This window comes from Chiloscyllium plagiosum, unplaced genomic scaffold (genome assembly GCF_037043375.1).
Source record: "Chiloscyllium plagiosum isolate Xiang-an unplaced genomic scaffold, Cpla_swu_hap1 HiC_scaffold_35, whole genome shotgun sequence".
Taxonomy (NCBI): Eukaryota; Metazoa; Chordata; class Chondrichthyes; order Orectolobiformes; family Hemiscylliidae; genus Chiloscyllium; species Chiloscyllium plagiosum.
The window spans coordinates 17,651,750-17,664,732 of record NW_028270173.1 but is presented as its reverse complement, the minus strand read 5'-3'; the positions used below and the strand labels follow the sequence as shown (position 1 = coordinate 17,664,732).

The 12,983-nt window shown below is 41.3% G+C and overlaps 1 protein-coding gene across 8 annotated transcripts in view; it reads right to left on the bottom strand.

Annotated features, from left to right (window-relative positions):
• LOC122541410 (protein PRRC2A-like) overlaps positions 1–12,983 on the bottom strand; it is a 139,698-nt gene that overhangs the window by 110,375 nt on the left and 16,340 nt on the right. The window contains exons 1-2 of one of the 8 annotated variants that reach the window (XM_043678162.2): positions 5,344–5,431; positions 4,808–4,927 (exon numbers count right to left, since the gene is read on the bottom strand). The exons of 6 other annotated variants lie outside the window; for them this stretch is intronic. The gene's annotated coding sequence lies outside the window, so the exon portion shown is untranslated. Of the gene's footprint in view, positions 1–4,807; positions 4,928–5,343; positions 5,432–12,983 lie in introns of those variants that run through there. One more of the 8 variants, XM_087979327.1, reaches the window with a different exon arrangement.

Here is a 12,983-nt window from a genome sequence, read left to right as displayed (position 1 = left end):
TCTCTATCCTGTAAGACCATGTGTTTGATTTTTTTTTCCCCCCCAGGAGATTTATGGAGATTGCTGCAGAAATTTGGAACAGCATCATTAAGTTGGGATAATTTGTTGGGTTTTCAGATAGGTTAAGTTATTTGGTATTTTGTTCTGTGTGTTTCATTCTGTAATCTTGCAAACAAAATTCTGGATTGTTTAAAAAGCAGCAGTTGGGCCAGCTGTATCACTCCTGGAATATCTACTTACACCTGCTTACAACAACTAGCAAAGTTAGGGTCTGGGCTATTTTAAAATGTTGAGGGTGTGTGGTCTGGTCCATAACACAAAAAAGGTTTTCCCCCTTCTGATCTTCAACACCACAACCCTCAAAAGAAATCCATTAATTGTTTTTTATGCTTCCGTAATTATATTTAGTCATGTAGATTAGTCTTTTATCTCATTATATAGTGCTCTTTGAGGTACCTTAGGTCTTTTTAATTAAAGAAAAGGTGCCAGTTAAGAGCATTAACAGCATGATATTTAAGTTCCCCCACTACCCAGCCCTAAATTTTCATTTTCCCATGTGCTTTACTCAGCTCCTTTCCCTTTCAAAGTTCACCCTGTCCACAAGATCCAAGCCCTACTTTCTGCACTATTTTCACTAAACTCGTGAATAAACTTCTGGTCTCCATATTAGCCAATATCATTAATGGTTTTCCTCCAAGTGGTCCTCCCACTATTCAAAAAAAAACAACCCATGATTCCGCTGACATTATAAACAGGTTGTTCATCCATCCTCTATCTCAAGGTCGGCCCATTATGAACCATCTTTTCTGCATTGCTCTCACTGTCTGCCCTATGGAAAAGCCAGCCTTTTTTAAAATACTGCCCATATATTCTGGAGTTTCATTTTTTTCCAAATACTGCCTCAACGCATTCACATCACATGCTCAAACATGAGCTTCCTCAAGCAAATTCCTCATAACACTAACTTTCTTGAGAACCCATTCATTTTGTATTGACCACACATATCTAGTAAATGCTTCATGTAAGACCCTTCCTGATGGTCTGGCTTTCTTGCTAAACATTGTCACTAGCCATACAAGGACTCGAAAACAAATCTTTGTTGCAACAGAGAAGCTGTGGCTATGGAGTTCAGAAGCCAAGACTCTTGTTACATCTAACATGAATTTCTTTGGTTGACTGCATCATGCAAGTGATCTACCATAAAATGGGATATCAACCTGAACTTGAAAAGGCTAGTCTACAATGACCACCTTGATTATCTCGCAAACTGGCTTTCTCCCCCAGAAATGGATATTTGAACATTCCAATCATGCGTTCGCCATACATTCAAAGAAAAACCCAAAATCACAAATGCTAGCTGGTGAGACATTGTCCTTCTCAACTTGTCTACAGCTTTGGATACAATCATTTACCCCTGCACGATACACCTAAAATAAACTCCTAGCTGGCTTCCTGTCTTCTAGACTCCACAAACATGAAGTCACTCAATATGTTGTTGCCCATGCCTTTATTAACACCAGGTCCCATATGCCTATCATCCTCACATATAGACGTACACTAGCTACTAATTAAACACTTCAGTCTGAAAATCCTAATCCTAGTCTACAGATCAAACATCTGAAAATGAATCTTCCAGTTGAGCGAGAAAACATACATCCAAAATCCATAGTCTTTCCTCCTCGTCTCCCTGCACCTATCTCAAATCACGTTCAGACTTACACCGCTCTTTGGCTGCAAATTTCTCCTGTGAAAATGTATTAAAGGTAGAAAAGAGTTACGTTTTGTGTTGCGTGACAAAGGCTCAGCTAGCAGGACTTCAACCAGATAAGAACTTACAGTAAACAACGAGGTGGAGGGAAGGGTAGTGGGTTAACAAGGTAAAAAGCATACATTATGTAATGTCAGTCCACAAGTTAAAAGCATCTGTTATATAATGCCAGATGATTTGGCTGCCGCTCCCTGTAAACAACTAAACAACGCCTTAAGAACCTGCTGTACTAGAGAAGACAGAACTCATGTCGCTGTGCACATGGGCAATCGCTGTCTCTCTCCAGGGCCCAGAGCAAAGATGAAGGTGGTTAAGCCATACTGTTTGTTTCCACTGATAAGGGAATAGGAAAACGGGACAATACTCCAGCCTGACAACCTAAGTTTTTGTTGTCCTCCAATTCATGTCTGAGCATCTTTCATAACCATTCCACCATTGACAGCTATGCCTTCAGCCATGAGCCCCAACCTCTGGAATTCTTTGTCCAAAACCACTTCACCTCTTTCTTCTTTAAGAGAGCCTCTGAAAGACCGTCACCTCTACGCATCTCACGTAGCTTGTACTTTGGTTTGCTTCAGTGAATTGCCTTGGAACATTTTACCACTTTGGAAGGTGCTGTAGAAATATGACTACAGTACAGTTAGAACATTTAAAACATTTGGACAGGTACATTCATAGGAAAGGTTGAGGGGGATATGGGCTAAATGCAGGCAAGTAGGACTTAGTTTAGTTCAGGAATCTTGTTCAGCATGGACGGGTTGGACTGAAGGGTCTGTTTCCATACTGTATGACCATGACTCTATAAATACTATTACTGAAAGCCTTTAACCAATTCCAAAGCTAACCTTAAGACCAACTAAGTGACAGATACTTCATATATGAAGCATTTAACTAGTTCATCATGCCGAAACTCACATGAATGCTTCACAGGCTTTTCTGACACAATAGATCGTTGAAGCAGATTTAAAGGGAGTTCTATAGCATGGGAAGATTGTAAACTAACAAGAATACAAATTGACATTAATATACTGTTCTCTCAAACTGGCACTCCAAACAAACTAATCAAGACTCCACGCTAAAATTTGGTATAGATAGAGTCATAGAGCTGTACAGCATAGAAAGGCTTTTAGGCTATCTGGTCAGCACAAACAAGTCCAACTTACCAGCATTTGGCTCACATCTCTCTAAACCCTTTAACATTTGAAAGTCATCTGTATAGCTATCAGTCTCCACCACTCCTTCTGGTGACTTGTTCCATGCACACACCACTCCATGAAAAATTTGCCTTTTTGTATCATTCCCTCACCTTAAATCTATGCCCTCTAGTTCTTGACACCCCACCCCGGGAAAAAAAACCTTAGCTATTCATTCACCCTATCCAGGCCCTTCACCAGAGCCTCCAACACTCCAGGGAAAGTAGCCAAATCCCTGGCAACTTCCCTGCAAATCTTTTCTGAATCCTTTCAAGTTTCACAACATCCTTCTTATATCAAGGAGGCCAAACTGAACGCAGAGTTTCAAAAGGTGACCCAACCAATCTCTTGTTACATGTCCTCCTAACTACTATAATCAATGCACCATAAAAGGCAAGCATACCAAATGCCTTTTTCAATGTCCTATCTACTTGGGACTCCCATTTTCAACCTGCACTCCAAGGTCTCATCCAGCAACACTTCCATTAGCAACCTTAGCATTAAAGCACAGAAGTATAAATCTCAGCATTCCAAAAGGATACAGGTCATTCACTCATCTACTTACTCATTCCCAAAAATAAAAGTGATTCGGACCATATATATTGGAGTACCTTGCTTGTAATATGACAAAGGAGTGCAGAAGCGGGGTCACAGTTTGAAAATGCAGGAAAGGCCATTTAGGACTGAGATAAAGAGATATTTCATCATCCAAAGTGACAAGCCTGTGGAATTCTGTCACAGAAAGCAGTAAACAAAAAAAAACTGAATATCTTCAAAAGGAGTTGAAAATAGTTCTTAAGGAAAACGAGATAGGAGGATATGGGGAGAAGGTAGAGAACAGGGCACTGAGTTAGATAAGAAACTAATGAATGGCAGGGCGGGCTCTTATTTCCTATGTTTAAGTGACAGCATCTTAAAAAGATTGCAACATATGCTGAACAAATTTCTCTATAGTGAAGGTTTTATTTGATTGAAAGACCAAATATTATGGATTCTTATGGCAGTGGTAGCATTCCTGCCTCCAAGCCTGAAGTCCTAGGTTCAATGGACAGTACAGGAGGGCATGCCAAGAGCAGCACCTGGTATGCCCAAAAATTAAAGTTTCAATCTAATGACATGATCAAGCTAGTGTGTGAAACTTAAGAACCAAGTGATAAAGTCTGATCTATTGAGCTCAGCTCTAAGTTCTTGTGAATGGGGAGGACCAGTAATAACTCATTAGAAGCAGCGGCTCCACAAATATCTCAATGCTCAAATGAAAGACGACCTCAACTCATCAGGCCAACACATTACTCAGCTGCAAGTACCAACCACCTCCAGTGGTCCCCAGCCTCTCAGATGCTAGTCTTTAACCAATTCAATTCACTCTACATGACATCAAGAAATGATTGGAGGCACTGGATACTGCAAAGCCAGGCCCTGACAACTTTCTTGTAGTAGTAAAGACTTGTGCTCCAGAACCTCATATTCCCCTAGCCAAGCTGTTCCAATACAGTTAGAATGTGGAAAATTGCTCAAGTATATACTGCACACAAAAAGCAGTTCAAATCCAAACTGGCCAATTACCGCCCAAGTCTACGCTTGATCATCAGTAAAGTGATTAAAAGGTGTTATCCATTGTGCCACCAACACCTGATCAGTGATGCCCAGTTTTGGTTCTGCCAGGGCCACCCAACTCCTGTCTTAATTGCAGTCTTGGTACAAACATGAACATTAGTATTGAATTCCACAGGTCGGGAGAGGTTAAATTAAAGCTGCATTTGACCAAGTGTGGCGTCAAGGAGCCCTAGCACAACTGGAATCAATGGGAATCAGGAGGCAAACTTTCTGCTGGTTGGAGTCATACCTGTCACATGAGATGGTTGCGGTTGTTGGAGGTCACTCATCTCAGCTCTGGGACATCTCTGCAGGAATTTCAGGGTGGTGTCCTAGACCCAACCATCTTGAGCTCATCACCAGTGACCACCTGTGCATCAATAAGTTTAGAGGTATGGATGTTCAACAATAATTGCACAGTAGTCAGCACCATTCACAACTCCTCAGACACTGAAGCAGTCCATATTTACATACAAGATCTGGACAACATGCAGGCTTGGGATGACAAATGGCAATGAATATTCATACCAGGTAATGACCATCTTAAAAAAAAAATCACTGCTCTTGATATTTAGTGTCATTACCAACACTGAATCCCCCACTACCAAAATCCTGAGGGTTATCATTCGGCAGAAACACAATTGGACTCACCACACAAATACTGCAGCTATAAACAGCAGGTCAGAAACTAGGAATACGGAGGCAAGAAAACTTGCTTTTTGACTACTGTTCATCAACTACAAAAAAAAGGTACAAATTAGGAGAGAGACAGTACTCCTCACTTGCCTTAACCAGCGCAGCTCTAACAAACTCTTCAGCATTCAGGACAAAACAGTCCATTTGTTTCAGCACCAGATCCACAAACACACAGGGTCTTTAATAAAATCAAAAAGGAAGTAGGTTTTACAAAAGTATACAAAAGCTAGCATGCTCATTTCAACTGTAATTATTCACATCTTTGTTCAGCAATGCAATATTAGTTTTCAGTAAGAATGAGACAAAGGAAACAAATCCTTGATTTTGCCTATCAGAATAGCCAGAAAGTGGAACAGGATAAAATTGAGGGAAGACTTAAATAGCAACGAGAATTTTCAAATACACAAAAAATAGTTAATGGTAAACAAATCATACAGTAAAGTCAAACTTCTGTTTGTACAATACCTTACAGATTAATAACACATCAAGATACATCACAGCCTTTGAATTATTTGTAGAATGGTCACTGTTGCAGGCAAGTAGTCAATTCATACACAGTCAATAGACAATAGGTGCAGGAGTAGGCCATTCTGCCCTTCGAGCCAGCACCACCATTCATGATGATCATGGCTGATCATCCTCAATCAGTATCCTGTTCCTGCCTTATCCCCATAACCCTTGATTCCACTATCCTCAAGAGCTCTATCCAATGAAATAAGTGATTAATCTCTTTTTAGATGTCAGTTTGATGGATAGAGACAAACACGAGAAAATGTTAAGGAAATTGTTCTTTGCAAAACATTGCAAGTAGTTTAATATGGCCTGAGAATTTTCAATATCAACTTTTTATTTAAAATGGAAGATGAAGCTTCTTTTAAATGGAAATGTGTCAGGCATAGCTTACAATAGCAAATCTATGGAGTTCAGAGTTCAAGCCAAGGCAGATGTCATTGCAGTTCAGTCAAAAACGTAACGCTGGCTTGGGAAAGTCCTACCAAAAACATCAAAACCTTTTAAAACTAACTGCCTTGTACTGTGGCAGACCATGGGGCTAGAGTACAACATTCTTGCCTCAGTCAGACATTGGATTCCAAATCTAGTTACCTCATTTCGAATATTAGTGTACATTCTAACATATAAAGTCAACTTCATTAACTCTCACGTAGTCAATTTTCTCAATATCTCTCCTGAAGTTCTCAACTTTTGACAGGGTACAGGTGCACAGCTGTGTAGTATCGTGGCTAATTTAACATTCATTATCATTTTCTTTGTGCAAGCTTAAAAGCAACATAACATTATATATAATGATGGGCAATTATGGTCAAGTCCAAATCCAACTTAAGTAGTATTCACGTGGCATACAGATTTATCTTCTTCCTGGGAAGGATGACTTTTCCAGTAAACCACCTTCAACCCACTAAGCCAACAACCACACAGCAGAGATAGGATTGAGGAACCAAAAGGATTCAGAGACAAGAAACAGATACGGAAGGATTGCAAGCAGTAAGTCTAATCCCTGCTCTAAATAGAGAGCAAGCCAATACCTCCAACTGTACTTTTCAAACCACGACAAGCAGCTATGCATGTGCAGGAATACAACTTTGTGAAATGTGTTCTTGGAAACACATGGAAATATTTGAACCAAGTAATTGAACTAGGTGTACTGACCTTTGTTCAGCAATTACTAAGCCAAGTTAACAGGTTGCTTCACTCAGTTAAAACACGCAACTGCACAGTACTAAATGCCACTCTAGGAACCAAAAGGTTTGATTTCAGAAAAAAAAAGGACAACTTTTAACTTCTGATAACACTACCATCTTCTGTGACTGCTCCTTCCACTTTCCCCTTCAAAACCAGCCTACAGTAAACTATTTTCTCAAAGCAGAAATCAATCCAAATGGTATACCAAATAATTTGCGCAGATTTCAAAACCCATCCTCACATTTCACATCCAGATATTACATTCAATTACTAGGTTAAAGGTTTTAACTTCACACCTGCAGCAGTTATTGTGCAAATTTGAATTCTAACAGAAAAACAAAATCCACAATGCAGAGTTTCAGCTGTCTGCACATATGGAAAAGTCATCACTGAAAGTAAGTCAAGATGCACAGCAGTCCATTTTCCCCACTGAGACCAACCAGGAGACAAGAGTATATGTCAGTTGACGCAGCAACTCTGAAGTTTCAACCAGATAAAGCAGGCATCCCAGCTGAACACTGGTTTGCCACATAAGGACAGTTCATAGTTGGGTTAACTGTCCTTTCACTGATTCAAGTTAACATGTTCTAGAGCTAACTTAAATGTTCGTTGTGCTGTCCTTTCACATGAGGATTCTTGCAAAAGCCGTTTACAAAGGCCTTGAGTACACAGCCGAGATGCAAATGCATTTATGTCTCTGATGAAAGTTACCTCACACAGGACATTAGCATATTAGCAACTTTCTCTCCTGAAGTTAACTTTTGACAGGATATAGGTTAGAGCAATGCCAAATGCTGTCCAGTATCTTATCTAATTTAGCATTCATTAGCATTTTCTTTGCACAGGCTTAAAAGCAACAGAACATTTAAACTGATGGGGAATTATGGTGGAGTCCAATTCATCTAATATTCCACACGACAAAACCAGGCACACAGAACAGCTACGAGGAACTACGGTTCTCCAAGGCCCAACTCTCAAGACTGTGTAGGCCCACCTACAGCATTTGCTGTCAAGACTTTTATTTCCCATCCTAATTCCTGAGGGCAGTTACGAATCAATGTCATCGCTGTGGATCTGGAGTTACATGTAAGCTAAACCAGGTAAGAGCGGCAAATTTCTTTTCCTGATGTGTTTTTATGACAAAAATCAGTGATTTTATGGTCACTATTAGACTAATGTTTTCATTCCAGACCCTTCCAAAAATAAATTTTAAATAAATTGCCCTAAAGTGGGATTCAGTTCCTCAGAACATTACCCTGGAGTTTTGATTAGTAGTGCAATGACTTTACCACTACGGCGACACCTCAAGAGTCTTGCTCCCATCCCAGATAGCTAACTGACAGACCAGAAATCAAACAAACAAATTGGATAATCCAGTCTAGCAGCTGCTTTCAAATGAAGTTGGCAAGCAAGTCAGAAGCAGAATTACTTCTAGACTTTGAAAAAAATACTATGGCAAGCTATCAGGAAAGATCACACTTAAAACATAGCCTTCTTTTTAATCTCAAAACTTCAAAAACAAAAAAGGTTGCATTCTGCTGTGCTAGTAATTGATCACATTTCAGAGACAGAAGTAGCAGAACTTTTTGCAAAGCACTTCACATCTGTCAACATTATTCCTGGGCACAAAATCAACATTACTACAAATCAGCTTTGCGGACAGCAACCCACCCACAGTAAACTACAGAGCTCAAAAAAAAATCAGGTGGTATAGGTGTGTACTGTACCTTTAAGAGAAAGGAAGCTGACAAGGACTGAAAGCAGTGTGCACTGAGCAATTGAAAAATATAACTGTGTTGACTGTGTTGCCATGGTACAAAAACAAACACAAAATTGGCCAAATTAAATTATGTCCCAGATACCAAAACCTAACCAAATTTGTTTTATTGTTTGAATGACATTAAACCAATGAAATGATCCAATGTTTCGGGACGTACAACCAGACATTTTGAACAGTTAGGAAGAACAGCAAAGAGCTGCCAAGCACCAACAACTGCTAGCAAAATAGCTCTCTGAAAAAAGGTACCTGCCCATAAGAAAAATTGTGCAGAACACCGAACCCGGCCTAGGGAAACCCAGACAAAAGTTCAACATCCAAAGATGGCAACTGGGTTTGAAAGTGATTTGCCATAAATTTAAGAGGGAATTTAATTGGACCATTATTGTAGAGTGGGAGGAAAAAGATAGCTTTAAAAGGAGTTGTAAGCAGCTGTTTTAATATTCTGTTGGAATTAAAACATAAAAATGGTTAATTTTTTCTTTAAATAATGATTCTTGGGATAGTTCTTTGTCTCTTGAAATTTAACAGATTATAGCATGAGGTGAGCTTCAGCGTGTGTTGTGTTTAAATTAGCAGAGAGGTTTACCCCGTCATAACAGTATCACGATCAAAATCCTTGGACTCCCTCACTACACAACATGAAGGGTCTGCATACAGGAAATGGACCGGAGTGGTTCAAGGCAGCAGCTCGCCAACATCTTCAAGGGCAACTGGGGATGGGGAATAAATGGTCTGCAATGCCCACAACCAATGAATGAAATTTTTAAAAAGCTAGTTCAACCTCAGTCTGTGGAAAGGGAATTTTTAAAGACAGTTCAATACCTGATGTCGCTAAGACATCATCGCTAAGTTTAATCATACTTCGAAATCACAACACCAGATTATAAATGCATTTATCCTAGGATTCTCTGGGAAGCAAGGGAGGAGATTGCAGAGCCATTGGCCTTGATTTTTATGTCCTCGTTGTCTACAGGAGTAGTGCCAGAAGATTGGAGGCTAGCAAATGTGGTTCCCTTGTTCAAGAAGGGGAGTAGGGATAACCCTAGTAACTATAGGCCGGTGAGTCTCACTTCTGTTGTGGGCAAAATCTTAGAAAGAATTGTAAGGGATAGGATTTATGAACATCTGGATAGGAATAATGTGATCAAGGATAGTCAGCATGGTTTTGTGAAGGGCAGGTCGTGCCTCACAAACCTTATTGAATTCTTTGAGAAGGTGACTAAGGAGGTGAACGAGGGGAAAGCGGTAGATGTGGTGTATATGGATTTTAGTAAGGCGTTTGATAAGGTTCCCCATGGTAGATTACTGCAAAAAATACGGAGGTATGGCATTGAGGGTGAGTTGGAGGTTTGGATTAGGAGTTGGCTGGCTGGAAGAAGACAGAGGGTAGTAGTTGATGGCAAAGGTTCATCTTGGAGTGCCGTCACTAGCGGTGTTCCGCAAGGATCTGTTTTGGGACCATTGCTGTTTGTCATTTTTATAAATGACCTGGAGGAGGGGTTAGCAGGTTGGGTGAGCAAGTTTGCGGATGATACGAAAGTCGGAGGAGTTGTAGACAGTGAGGAAGGATGTGGCAGGTTACAGCGGGACATAGATAAGCTGCAGAACTGGGCAGAAAGGTGGCAAATGGAGTTCAATGTAGCTAAGTGTGAGGTGATTCACTTTGGTAAGAGTAACAAGATGATGGGGTACTGGGCTAATGGTCGAATACTTGGTAGTGTAGATGAGCAGAGGGATCTTGGTGTCCATGTACACAGATCTTTGAAAGTTGCCACCCAGGTAAATAGTGCGGTGAAGAAGGCATATGGCGTACTGGCTTTTATTGGTAGAGGAATTGAGTTCCGGAGTACTGAGGTCATGTTGCAGTTGTATAAGACTCTGGTGCGGCCGCATCTGGAGTATTGTGTGCAGTTTTGGTCGCCATACTATAGGAAGGATGTGGAGGCACAGGAACGGGTGCACAGGAGGTTTACCAGGATGTTGCCTGGTATGGTAGGAAGATCGTATGAGGAAAGGCTGAGGCACTTGGGGTTGTTTACATTGGAGAAAAGAAGGTTTAGGGGTGAATTGATAGAGGCGTACAAGATGATTAGGGGTTTAGATAGGGTCGACAGTGAGAATCTTTTTCCACGTATGGAGTCAGCTATTACAAGGGGGCATAGCTTTAAATTAGGGCGGGGGGGGTAGGTATAGGACAGATGTTAGGGGTAGGTTCTTTACTCAGCGAGTCGTGAGTTCATGGAATGCCCTGCCAGTAGCAGTGGTGGACTCTCCCTCATTATGGGCATTTAAGCAGGCATTGGATAGGCATATGGAGGATAGTGGGCTAGTGTAGGTTAGGTGGGCTTGGATCGGCGCAACATCGAAGGGCCTGTACTGTGCTGTATTCTTCTATGTTCTATGATGGAGGAGCAGCGCTCCAAAAGCTAGTGCTTCAAAGTGAACCTGTTGGATTATACACCTGTGATTTTTTTTTCAAAAAAATTGTACACCCCAGTCAATACTGGCATCTCCAAACCATTTAATCATACTGACAACCCCTTCTTACATCAGTCTGTAGAGAATGTGAGGACTGCAGATGCTGGAGATCAGAGTTGAGATTATAGTGCTCGAAAAGCACAGCAGGTCAGACAACATGATGAAGGGCTTATGCCTAAAATGTTGATTCACCTGCTCTTTGGATGCTGCCTGACCTGTTGTGCGCTTTTCCAGCACTACACTTACTACAGTCTGTGCTGAGTTAGCCCATTGCAGCCTGGGATGCACGAACAATGCTGGTTCGCCTCCAGGCAAAGCAAAGCAAAAAGAAAAGCCAGGGCTTGTGCACCTACCCACCACCTTTAGCTCCATGCTTAGTTGCGATGTTCTTCAATAGAGTCTGGCCAACTGACATTGTGAGTGTATTTATGAAGCGTCAGCTGTGACTCCATTGCAGGCACTCTTGCGCTTGAATAACAAGATTCCAGGCTCAGATCTAAGGGCTAGTGCACAAAAATCAAGGCTGACACAAAAATCAGTGCAGTATGAATGAAGGAGGAGTGCTGCACCTGCTCAGATGGGTCCAGCTCCAAAAAGAAAACAAGATATAGAACAGTACAGCAAAAAAACAGGCCCTTCAGCCCACGATGTTGTGCCGACCATTGATCCTCACGTAGGGTAAACCTAATGTACGAACTCTCAAATTTGTGACCAGATGCATGTCCAGCAGTCTCAAATATCCCCAATGACCTCGCTTCCACAACTGCTGTTGGCAACACATTCCATGCTCTCACAACTCTCTGCATAAAGAACCCGCCTCTGACATCCCCTCTATACTTTCTGCCAAACTGCTTAAAACTATGACCCCTCGTGTTAACAATTTCTGCCCTGGGAAAAAGTCTCTGGCTATCAACTCTATCTATGCCTCTCATTATCTTGTACATCTCAATTAGGTTCCCTCTCTTCCTTCTTTTTTCCCCAATGAAAAAAGTCCGAGCTCAGTCAACCTCTCTTCGTAATATAAGCCCTCCATTCCAGGCAGCATCCTGGTAAACCTCCTCTGAACCCTCTCCAAAGCATCCACATCTTTCCTATAATAGGGCGACCAGAACTGGACACAGTATTCCAAGTGCGGTCAAACCAAAGTTTTATAGAGCTGCAACAAGATCTCACGGCTCTTAAACGCAATCCCTCTGTTAATGAAAGCAAAACACCATATGCTTTCTTAACATCTCTGTCCATTTGGGTGGCAATTTTAAGGGATCTATGTATCTGCACACCAAGATCCCACTGTTCCTCCACACCGCCAAGAATCCTGTCTTTAATCCTGTACTCAACTTTCAAGTTCGACCTTCCAAAATGCATCACTTCGCATTTATCCAGGTTGAACTCCAGCTGCCACCTCTCAGCCCATCTCTGCATCCTGTCAATGTCACCTCCAACCTTTGTCTCATCTGCAAACTCGCTAACCCATCCTTCAATCTCCTCATCCAAGTCATTAATAAAAATTACAAAAAAAAAAGAGTAGAGGCCCAAGAACAGAGCCCTGTGGAACACCACTCACCTCCAGACAGAATACCTTTCTTCCACTATCACTTGCTGTCTTCTGTTGACCAGCCAATTCTGTATCCAGACAGTTAGATTTCCCTGCAACCCATTCCTCCTGACCTTCTGAATGAGCCTACCATGGGGAAACTTATCAAATGCCTTGCTGAAATCCATATACACCACATCCACCGCACGACCCTCATCAACTTGTCTAGTAACAGCC